At 46.2% G+C, this 12,076-nt stretch overlaps 1 protein-coding gene across 1 annotated transcript in view; it reads left to right on the forward strand.

Annotated features, from left to right (window-relative positions):
- The first annotated feature begins 222 nt into the window (after nt 1-222).
- ST3GAL6 (ST3 beta-galactoside alpha-2,3-sialyltransferase 6) overlaps nt 223-12,076 on the forward strand; it is a 77,081-nt gene continuing 65,227 nt past the window's right edge. The window contains exon 1 of the mRNA XM_032804633.2: nt 223-375. The gene's annotated coding sequence lies outside the window, so the exon portion shown is untranslated. The remainder of the gene's footprint in view (nt 376-12,076) is intronic.

The raw sequence follows: 12,076 nt of genomic DNA on the forward strand, positions 1-12,076 counted from the left end.
GCCTGTCTCGCCGACTCCCAGCTGGGCTCTAGCGAACGTCTGGGTCTTGCTTCTGTGGGTGTCCGGTCCTCTGGCTTCTCTGCGTTTTACCTAACGGGAGACGCTCCCAGACAAAGCAGCTGTCGCCTCAACATCTGGCAGGAGGCGGGGTCTGCTTCTGGCCACGCTCCCCCGGCTCGGGACGTCGTCTCCCGCGTTGGGGCACTTTTGGAAGCAGCTCAGCACGAGCCAGCCAGCAGCCCCCTCCCACCGCCAGCCCCAGCACGCCGGGGGCGGCGTTCCCCGGCTAACCCCCCAGCTTGTTTGCTACGCAGAGTGGCTCGCGCGAGCTGGGGACAGTGAGAGGGGACGGAGTCCAGCAGCCGGGCAGGCACAGTGAGTAAAGCGCCAGCCTTGGGGGCGCTTCGCCGTGCCGTGCTGGGAGGCGGGGCGGGGGAGCGCTTGGGGCTGGCCCCCGCGGGGAGAGAGCGGGGTTGGGGCTGGCTCCCGGGGTTGGGGAGGAGAGGGGAGAGGGAGAGCGAGGTCGGGGCTGGGCCCCTGGAGTGGGGAGGGGGAGAGCGGGGTCCGGGCTGCCCCCTGGGGGAGGGCGGGGTTGCGGCTGGCCCCCGGCGCTACACTGCGGGGGGCCAGCTGCTGGGTCAGGTGGAGGAAGCTGCGCCTCCGGCAGGCCGCGGGCAGTGGCTGTCTGGTTGCCCGGGGGCTGGGAGCGGGGCAGGGGCGGTGTGAACGCGGCTGGGTTCCCCGGCGCGGCAGCCCTCGCTGTAGCCCAGGGAGCCAGAGGCGCGCCCCAGGCAGGCTGGCCCGGGAGCGCGTGTCGGAGGCGAAGGGGGCGAGGCGCGGCTGCGAGCTGGCGGTGGGAGCAGAGAGGAAGGCACGTGACGGGGTGAAGAAGCGGCGGGTGGTGTGTGCCCCGGCGCTGCTGGACCCCTCCGTGTGTCTGTGTGTCCTGCTTCCCCGCGCTGGCCCCTTTCCCGGCAGGAATTCGGTGCCGGGGAGCAGGGCGCCTCCTCGCGCTTGCTTCCAAATCCTCCTGATGCCTGCGGAAAAGATCGCTTCTGGGTCCGTAATGGGAGCTCCGGAGGCGTTGCCTTTTTCCCTCTGATTTCTGGGGGCAGGAAACACCAAGGCACAACCCGACTGTTTTTGTGAAAAGATTCAAGTAGCAATCGCAAGGAGTAACACCACTTAGCGCGCTTTCGTTAGTACAGGTATTTCCTTTCCTGCCAGCTGATCCATGTGGTAGTCTCGCTGATCTCTCTCTAACTATGTATATCTCTACCTGCTATGCTTATTTGTTTGCCAGATTTCAAGTCTGAAGAGCTATAAGCTGAGAGGACCTGTATGTAGCATGAAAAATCTGTCTCTTGTTCCTCTTTGGAAAAACCCACGTAGATGCGAAAGCCTTTTACAGCAAACTGATTATAGGCACAGTGCTGTCAAAAGCAGTCTTCAGACAAATCTGAAGAGAGATTCTCCCACCCTCACCCCCCATTTAGTCTCTTTCAGTTACAGCAATCCTAGGTATTAACTTGTTAACAATAGTAAATAAAAACACCCTCAAACAGAAGTGATTTTTTTAAAAATTGAGTGCCCCTTGTTACCAAAAGAAGGTGTGGGTTTTTCCCTTACTAAAATATAGGTAACACGAAGTGCATTTTAAAACAAACAATAGTTTATAGGTAATCTGTTGATAGACTGTTTCTTAAGTATTATGCAAAGGCAGCTACTTTTTTGTCACTGAAAAAAAATCTAAGAAAGTTTCTATTTGTGTGCCATTATTTGGTGGCTTTGAAGAGTATGATTTGAACAGTGTATTTTGGTTTTGACAGTCAGTATTCAGATTACAGTTATTTAAAATTATGAGCCCAATCCTCCAGTCTTTTCTCAGGCAAAATTTCCACTGAAATCAGTGGGAGTTTACCTGATTATAGGCCTGAACCAAAACCCACTGAAAGCACTGGGAGTCTTTCCATTTACTTTAATGGAGACTGGATTGGGCCCTATGTCAACCTAAAAGTTGTAAAATGAAATCCTAATTTCTTCATACTTTGTCTCTTCCCACCTCATGTCAGGTTTGTAATGCATAAAAATATTTGTCTGTTTACATAGTTACAAAGCCATTAGATAAAGACAATTTTTAGTTGACTGAACATTCAAGACCTTAGCATTGGGATGAGATTGTTTCTGAAATGACAGACAGTTGCATTGTGGCCAAACTGAATGGAAGTAGTAACCAAAGGTGTATATGTATATGTATCGCCCTGGAAAACTTCCACAGAATTTGTATTAGATTTCTGATTTGCAATTAAAGGTTATTCCAAGGAGAGTACAAAAATTAGGGATGTGCCGTTTTTTATTTTTTGCTTTATGATGCATGAGAAAAGTCAAAATAGCACTTTTTACCTTTTTTATAGTGCTCAGGTGCCAAAATGTTAACAAGAGCTTCCTCAAAAGTTTTCATATTCTTTAAGGTAGGGGTTCTCAAACATTTTTTGCTGGGCCCCTCTTTGAAAATATTTCACACTGTGATGATCCCCCACCGTGCTCTTGGTACTGGAAATGCTTTTGTGGCATCAGTGCAGATCCATGCAGAGCTAAGTAATTATGGGTATGTCTACACTGGCAGAGTTACATCACCGGCAGTTACAGTACCACTCAGAGAGCACTGAAAGGAAACTGCTGAAAGGAAATTGCTGTTCACACGGTCAGCTGCTTGCGCAATAGCGTGTTCTCACTTGTGGCACTTTCAGTGGTATTTGGAGCAGTACACTCTGGGCAGCTGTCCCACAGAGCTTCCTCTTCTGCCACTAAGACTTGTGTGATGACGGAGGGGGTTGTGGGACATCCTGGGTCCTGACCCAGTGCCCCGTGATGCATGCTTTGCATCCCAGCAATCCCTGTGCTTCTGTCTGCATTTGGTGCCATCTTTCAATTGGTTTGAAGTGACAAAGAGTCCTGTGGCACCTTATAGACTGACAGATGTGTTGGAGCATAAGCTTTCATGGGTGACGTGTTATGCTCCAACACATCTGTTAGTCTGTAAGGTGCCACAGGACTCTTTGTTGCTTTTACAGATCCAGACTAACACGGCTACCCCTCTGATACTTGACTTTCAGTTGGTTTGTGTACTGGTTTGTGTACTGCCTCTTTGGTCTGCAGGAATGGATCCTGCACTGTTGACCAATTTGCTGCTCACTCTCACTAACACATCAAGAGTTGCAGTGGAGTTATTCCTTAAGCTACAAAGGCAATAGGAGTGTGACGCTGATCTTGCCACACGTTAGTAGCTATGACATGAGATTGCTTGTGGCATTCGCAGAGGTGCTGACCACAGCAAAATGCTGCTTTTGGGCTCAGGAAACCAGCATTGAGTGGTGGGATCACATTGTGTTGCACGTCTGGGATGACGAGCAGTGGCTGCTGAACTTTCAGATGAGGAAAGCCACTTTCGTGGGACTGTGTGATGGGTTCACCCCAGCCATTTGGCGCAAGGACATGAGAATGAGAGCTGCCCTGCTGTTAGACAAGTGCTTGGCGATTGCACTATGGAAGCTGGCTACTCCAGACTGCTATTGATCGGTCGCTAACCAGCTCAGAGTGGGAAAATCGACCGTTGGACTTGTGTTGACGAAAGTGTGCAGGGCCATTAATCATATCCTGCTCCAAAAGACCACGACTCTGGGCAACGTGCGTGAAATTGTGGATGGCTTTGCACAAATGGGCTTCCCTAACTGCAGAGGTGCAATAGGTGGCACGCATATTCCAATTCTGGTACCAGACCACCTAGCCACTGAGTACATTAATTGGAAGGGGTATTTCTCTATGGTTTTCCAGGCACTTGTGGATCACCATGGGTGTTTCACAGACATTAAAGCAGGGTGGTCTGGAAAGGTGCATGATGCATGCATCTTTCAGCACACTGGCCTGTTCAGGAAACTGCAAGCAGGGACTTTCTTCCCGGGCCAGAAGATCACCGCAGGGGAAGTCAAAATGCCCGTTATGATCCTGGGAGACCTCGCCTACTCCTTAATGCTGTGGCTTATGAAGCTGTACATGGGGCACCTTGACAGCAGCAAGGAGCTGTTCATCAACAGGCTGAGCAAGTGCAGAATGACTGTTAAGTGTGCTTTTGGCCATTTAAAGGACTGCTGGTACTGCCTATGTGGGAGGCTGGACCTGCCGATGACAATAATCCTATGCTTATAGCTGCATGCTGTACGCTCCATAATATTTGTGAAGGGAAGGATGAAAACTTCACTCGGAGCTGGACCGCTGAGGCTCAGTGCCTGGAGGCTGAATTTCAACAGCCAGAGACCAGGGCTATTAGAGGGGCGCAGCACAGGGTCATAAGGATCAGGGATGTCTTGAGGCAGCAATTTGAAGCTGAAATCCACTAATATTTGTTGCTATGCTCGGGAGTGCAGTGCTTGTAATGCTAGGAGGTGATTGTGGTTGGTGTAGACAATGCACTGTGAAGGTTTAAGAAAATTGCCTGTTGCTTTGCAGGGCTCTGTTAGCTTTCAATTAATGGAATAAAGATTGCCTTCAAACCAAAACAATTATTTTATTAAAAAACAACAACCGGAGGAGAGAGACAAACCAAAAAACACATCAGCTCTGTGGGGGATGGGAGTAGGGAGGGTCCCAGGAGGAGGTGAGGTCCTGGGATGGCTAAAGATTTGTGTATGTCCAGGTATCATATGCAGCCTGGTCCTTTGGAGTACAATGCAGCTGGTACTGTACTTCAGCAGGGCTAAACTGCAGAGGGATGGGTGTTGAGTGCAGTGGGTACTGGGAGTCCGAAGGGTTGGACTGTGATGAGGCTGGACTGGAATGCAGCAGGTAAGACTGGAGCCAGCAGGTTGATAAGAGTGTGTTGGCAGGGTCTGGGGGGCACATGGGAAAGAGTTTTGTGACAGCGGCTTCAGGGAAGGGGAGCATGTAGCTGCTTGGTTTGTAGTGGTAGTAGCGGTTGGAGCGTGTTCACTTGGTGCTCCATAACCTTTAAGATCTGCTCTGTGGCTTCGTTCTGACCTGCCATGTTCTCCTTTCAGTTTCTCTTCTTGCTGTCCTGCCACTCCTTCAGTTCTTGTTTTTTGGTCGTGGAATGCATCAAGACATCACGCAGAAAGTCCCCTTTAGTTTTTCATGGCCCCTCTCTAATTGTGTGCAACTGTTCAGCTGGCGATAACAAAGAGGGAGGCTGGGCTCCCAAGGTCCTATCTGTGAAGCCAAAATTCAACATTTTTCAGAAGCAGTATCATTTGTAACACAGAGACCACTGATTCAGTGATTTAAAATGCAGCCACTATTCACATACCTGTCACTAACTTGCTCACTCCAGGCAAGCACACATGAGCCACAGGACCCCCAAAATGGTGAGTAACTTCAGCTTCTTCCCTGGCCCTTATGCAGCTCGCTTGTGTGCAGCAATGGTACCCCCACAGTGATGGCAAAGTTACCCTTAATGGGGCAAGAAACAAAGCAGCTCTGCCATCGAACCTACGGCAGCAGATTGCCAAGTATCTCCTTGAGAGTTTCCTGGAGATCTTTGAGGCAGATTCCCGTGAAGTGAGGGAGTCAATCAACACTCTGTTCCACTTCTCAGACTAGGCATGTGGTGGTAAGTGCATCATACAGACACATGCCTGCTTTCTGCAACCCTCCTGCCCCCAACAACTTGCTTCAGCAATTCCCAAAATCAAAGCCACTTACCAGGGGCCTCCTCTCCTGTTTGCGCTTCGCCAAGCTCAGACAGCTGTGACTGGCTGGTCTGCGCCAGGGTTGAGAAGAGCACCTGGCTGCACACATTTCTGACTTCTAATTTGTCCTCTGCCTCTGAGTCCTTTTCCACACCCTCATCCAAGATTTCCTCTTCCTGGCAAGCCACTGAAGTAGCCACAGTGGCCTTCACAGTGGAGGTGGGGTCACCACCGAGTATTGCGTCCAGCTCTTCATAGAAATGGCAGCTCATGGGTGCAGCACCGGAGCGGCTGTTTGCCTCCCGTGCCTTGTGGTAGGCGTTCCACAGCTCTTTGACTTTGAACTTGCACTGCAGTGTGTCCTGATCATGGCCCCTTTCTTTCATGCATCATGAAATCTGTTTGTAGGTATCATAATTCATACACTGGAGCACAGCTGGGCCTGGACAGCCTCCTCTCCCCAAATGCTCATGAGGTCCAGCAGCTCAGTATTGCTCCAAGTGGGGGATCACCTGGTGTGTGGAGCAGGCGTGGCCACTTGGAAAGATGCACTGAGACCACTGCACATGTCACCGAGCAAACAGGAAAGGGGCTTTCAAAATTCTCAAGAAATTTACAGAGTGGGGCTCATGGTTGGTCACCTGAAGGCAGTAGAGTTAAAACTGATGACCAGAGAGGTGACAACAGGCAATATGGGACACCTCCCGGAGGCCAATTGCAATGTTGTAATTGACCAGGGTGTCTACACTGGCACCGCAGCACTGTAGCCCCAGCGCAGAAAGCTGTACACCTTTCATCGGGGAGTTTTTTTTTTTTACAGTGCTGCAACTGTGCAGTTTCTGCGCACTAAGTGACTTGGCAGTGTGTACACCTCGGGAGTTACACTGAAGAAATCTGTTTTACTGCGCAGAAACTTGCCAGTGTAGGCAAGGCCTGTGCTACCCTTACTTCTGCACTGCTGCAGAGCAGTGGCCAGCTCTGAAAGCAGGGAAAAAGGTGATCTTACAACTTCCCCTGCAATAGCCTTGCCAGCCCTCCTTTTGGGTCAATGTTCCCTCTAATTTTTTCTGTCCATGTGCGGAATGAGTTTTGTTATGTGCACCAATGTCAAGGTAATGTGTGGCTGTGCACCATCAGTAGAAACAAAAAACCTAAATATCATATATACTGTTAAAAAGTTACCATAGGGATAATTACTCCAGCCAGGACAAGTTAAGCATTTTAGAACTCACTACTGAAAGAATTTAAATTTAAGCATGAGAGAAATAAAATTATGAAATGCACAGAACAGTCAAAAAACTAAAATAACAGCACTCTGAAAGAATAAAATTGCAGAGGATATATGTGCATTGCAGGAAGTAATAAGTATGTGTTCGGAAGTGTGTGTGAGAGAGACAGACAGAGAAGGAGTATGTGTGCGCACTAGTTGCTGGGAAAGTGTCTGAGAGTCCATGTGCTGTCTCTTTAAGCAGAGAGGCACTCACCAGTCTGAAGGTTCATTCAGACCACAGCAGTCTAACACCCGAGCCCTGCTCCCCTGCCCCCACTCTGCGGAGATTGGGTGTAGGAGGAAGTAGGGGGAGGAGGACATAAAAAAAAAACCCATTACCGCAATAATTCTATTCTTGTCTCGAAACCAGAAGTATTTGCCTTTTAAAAATGCTAGTCAATGAAAACAGTGAGTATGAATTTAAACATTCTCCTGCGTTATATGCACATTAATGTAGAAAAAACAGGATGTAGAATTGTCTAGTGTGTTTTCATTGTCCAACATAAATGCTGAAGTTCTAAATAATTGCATTAAAAGCTATCACCTCTCTCCACTTGGTTTCACTTCCTTGTTTTCTGTGGTGTCAAAAACATACTAATTCTTCGATTATTCATCATCATCAAAGGGGTAAAGGAGGTATACTTTTTAATGTTTAAAAACAAACAAAAACTTGTTTTCTCCCCTCCCCCCCTCTAAAAGCCTATCAGCTCTTCTTTATACATGGACAAAGCAGCAAAAAAACAAACAAACAAAAAAACCCAGCACATGAATTTAATTGCTTTCCTTTGCAGGGTACCCTTAAGTACTGGAATTAAACTGCTTTTTCTCTGTGGTTCTCTAACCTATAGCTCAGCACTTGATTTAATCACACAACAGTAATCTGTAATACAAATAGGTACCTTCAGGGCAACATAAATTTGTAGCATTCTGTGAAAATATATAGGTAGTGTGAGGTGTGGTCTGTGTAATGAGAATGTTGAGTGAGCAGTTTGTGTAGCAGTGTCACTTACCATTGCATTTATATAATATTTAAGGACATAGTGTAGTGAGGTACTTAATAATACTGTGATTCCTGCTGTGTACATATCTTCCATCTGAAAATAAGGACACATCTTTAATTCCTTTTATTGTATTGAGACAGCTCTTGAAAGGATCAGAGTGGAGGAATAGTTAATATTTTGGCTTTCGAAAAGGTTACCTAGCACGGACAGTAGGCCTGATTCTCACTTACATTAAGTCCCTTTTACACCATTCTGGCTCCCTTGTTGGTGGGCAGCTTGCATAAGGACTCCACATTGCCTCTGCTCCCAGCCCTAGAGCGATTGTGCTATGGATAGTCTCTGCTTCCCAGGATCCATAGTGGGTTCTGAGCAGCTCAACATAAGTAAGAGCAGCCCGGAGGCTACTCTAATTTACCTTTGCATGGGCCCAGAATATGGGGAGCACAAGGGTGCCGCTTTCTCCATTGTGCCCCAGATTTAGGAATGGAGTAACTGAGAATCAGGACTAACATGAGCTGTTGTAAACTGACAATAAAAAATAAATGGAGGCTCTTACTTAGATAGGTACTCTTGGTTTAGAACCAGATTATTACAAAGCAAGTTTCCTGTGTCCTAGTTTGATAAATCCACTTTTCTGTTCACCATTAACCAGTAGAAAACTTTCTTTGGGAAATGGCGTGCTAAGGCCTTCAGTTTCTGCAGAATTCTAACTTTTTTCAAAACTGGAAATTTCTAGTCCTTGTGGGCACAGTGAATGCTTCAAAATGAAAGGGAAATGAGAGAGAGAACTTGTTCTCCTTCCAGCAGCCAGAAAAGAAGACGGGAAGCAGAGAAATGTAAATCTGCTTACATGACTATAGTATCTGAACACCTCACAAACATTAATAGGTTTATCTCTCCAACATTTCAACTAGCCTGAAGGGAGTAAGAGGGACTGAGCCTCTGAGCTCGGTCCAGGGAGAGAACTCTGTTAGGAAACTCAGGGTATGTGTACACGGCAATTAACACCCATGGTTGGCCCATGTCAATTAGCTCAGGCTGTAGGGCTGTGAAACTGCAGTGTATTTGTTTGGCCAGGCTCTGGGACCTCATGAGGGGGAAGGTCCCAGAGCTCAGATTCCAGCCCGACACAGAACATATACACCACAAATTTTACAGCCCCACAGGACAAGCCCAAGTCAGCTGACACGGGACAGTAGTGGGTATTTAATTGCTGTATACAGGTACCCTCAGGGCTTCTCTAAACACAGAATTTGCATGAAATTAATTAAAGGCATGATATTAATCCAATTTAGTTAAGCCAGTGTAATTTTGGATTTACCTACACTAGTAAAAGCTGAGCTAATGTATAGTTCAGGGGTAGACAACCTATGGCATGGGTGCCGAAGGCGGCACGGAAGCTGAGTTTCAGTGGCACTCACACTGGACACCAATCCAGGGGGTTCTGCTTTTTAATTTTAAATGAAGCTTCTTAAACATTTTAAAAGCCTTATTTACTTTTACATACAACAATAGTTTAGTTATATATTATAGACTTATAGAAAGAGACCTTCTAAAAATGTTAAAATGTATTACTGGCACGCGAAACCTTAAATTAGAGTGAATAAATGAAGATTCGGCACACCAATTCTGAAAGGTTGCAGGCCCCTGGTATAGTTAACCTTGACCTTTTTCATAGCATAGCTGGAAGTTATCATGTTCAACTTCAGTTTACCTAGCAGAAGCCTAAAGTTCACCTTCACCTTAAGTATCAGAGGGGTAGCCGTGTTAGTCTGGATCTGTAAAAGCAGCAGAGAGTCCTGTGGCACCTTGTAGACTAACAGACATTTTGGAGCATGAGCTTTCGTGGGTGAATACCCATTTTGTCGATGAAGTGGGTATTCACCCACGAAAGCTCATGCTCCAAAATGTCTGTTAGTCTATAAGGTGCCACAGGACTCTTTGCTGCTTCACCTTAACTGAGTTGAAAGTACAGCTTGCCTTATCTACACTAGGAGCTGATGATGATGCCTAGCATGTTGTCAACATACACCTTTAGGTGCCTTAAAGTGGTGTTTAGGTGTCCAAATGCGGGATTTAGATGTCTATCTTCATGCACCCATATTTTGCAAATTTGGCCCTTCATGTATTTATGCATACCTGTGCATATAAAACAATCCTGTGAACTTTGAAAAGCTCTGTAGCATTACAAAATAGCGCATATCTGCCCAGTGCCTCATGTTAAGATTCACTGGCTCTTGCCCTAACATGATGCATTGGTCAGTTGTGTTATTTTGTAATACTTTATGGCTTTTCAAAGTTTATAAGTTTGCTTTCTGTCTCAAGCTTCTACAGTAAAAAGCAACATTGAAAGAAATCTTTGAAAAACTGTACAATATAACAAAACAAAAAGCCATTTACTTCACTACCTGTAGGTTTCATGCTCTAATGGAGTTCTGTGATGTCTGCAATATTAACAGCATACCGAAGAGGGTGGGAGGTCACAGTGGAGATGGAACTGGAGTAGCTGTGATGGGAAATAAAGGGCTGAGGTCTTGGGAAGCAAAGAGGAGATGTTTTTAGGTGATACGATAGAACCTATTTACAGTGAATTCTGATAGAGCAGAACTGCATTCTTATGCTGAAGTGGAATTAAAGTGGCTCACATTGTAATGTGCCAGCTGCAATTCTGGTTAGACTGATCCTTGCCTTACAATGAAGCTTTTCCGAGGAAAAGTAAATTTGTGTTATAAGAAGGTTCCACAGTAATGTCTTGGCTTGCCAGAGTATGGCCCACATCTTGCCTCAAGGTCCATGTGTCATGCTCTCATTGACTTAAATTGGAGTTACATGTCTGTGCATCCAAGGGAAGAATTTGGCACTCAGTGAAGGCTTCCCATTTGAGGAAAAGACTGTCTAGAAACATTACAGGCATTGAATAAAACAAGCATCAGTTATTAAGAATTTATGGGAAATGCAGAACTATATTTAATATTTGTAAAATACTACATTCAAAAACTTACTAGCAGAAAAAACATTTTGAGAGTTTGTCTATCCAATGCAAAGTGGCTTTGGCTGAGAAAATAGAAAACTAAGTTGATACTAACAATTGCTAATCAGATATAACACAAGTCACTGCAAATTATCATATGAGGCAAATCCTAAACCCAGCATCCAGCCTCAGTAGCTAGCTTAGGACATGTCTACATGGGTGCTGCTTTGATATAAGTGTGTTAATTGATCCACAACAACAGTAGTACAATCAGTTTGTACACACACAAAGTGATTGTGTTGTCCTGTGTTAGTAGCCGCACAGCACAGAGCTGTTTTGCAGTGACATCTGACAATATTCTGCTCAAACATCTCAGGGTCCATTGCTCATTCACAGTTGTATATGAATTGTGGAAATTTTTACTTGAGCATTGTGGAATTCCTACTACAAGGCAATGAAATTAGAGTTTTGGGGCCAAACTCACTATTCTTTCTATGAGCCAGCACCTACAGGCAGAATGAGGGAAGCATGAATCCCTGCAATCCTCATGATCATGAATGTAAACCAACTGTTGCTAAGGTATGTAAAGCTGTGCACTGGCTACAGAACAAGACCAGGAAGATGAGTAGAGGAGGATGAAGAGGCTGAAAGAAATCAGTCACTTCTCCTACATCTCTTTCTGAAACAGCTTCACACAGAGTAGTGCTGCTTTTGGGCTCCCCCAATGAGTGGTGGCTGATGGGACAGAATAGTGCTGCAGACCTGGGATTACCAGTGTCAGAACTTCAGGATGCCAAAAGCCACTTTTTTTTGAGCTCTGACCCAGGATCTGTACCAGTGAACCACTAACATTCTTTGCCCCCACCAAGGGGTGGAGGTGGAGCAGCTGTCTGCTGAGTTTGAACAGCCGGTTACAAGGGCTGTTAGAGCTTCAGCGTGGAGCTATACAGTTCAGTGAGGCTTTGAAAGACCATTCTGATAGTGAGCCCAGAATAGTGTGTGGTGTTGTAATGTGCTCTATGTGTGTCATAAACAGATAGCTAAGGGTTAATGTTTCTTTTACCTGTAAAGGGTTAACAAAGGGAACCAAACACCTGACCAGAGGACCAATCAGGAAACCAGATTTTTCAAA

This window comes from Chelonoidis abingdonii, chromosome 1 (genome assembly GCF_003597395.2).
Source record: "Chelonoidis abingdonii isolate Lonesome George chromosome 1, CheloAbing_2.0, whole genome shotgun sequence".
Lineage (NCBI taxonomy): Eukaryota > Metazoa > Chordata > Testudines > Testudinidae > Chelonoidis > Chelonoidis abingdonii.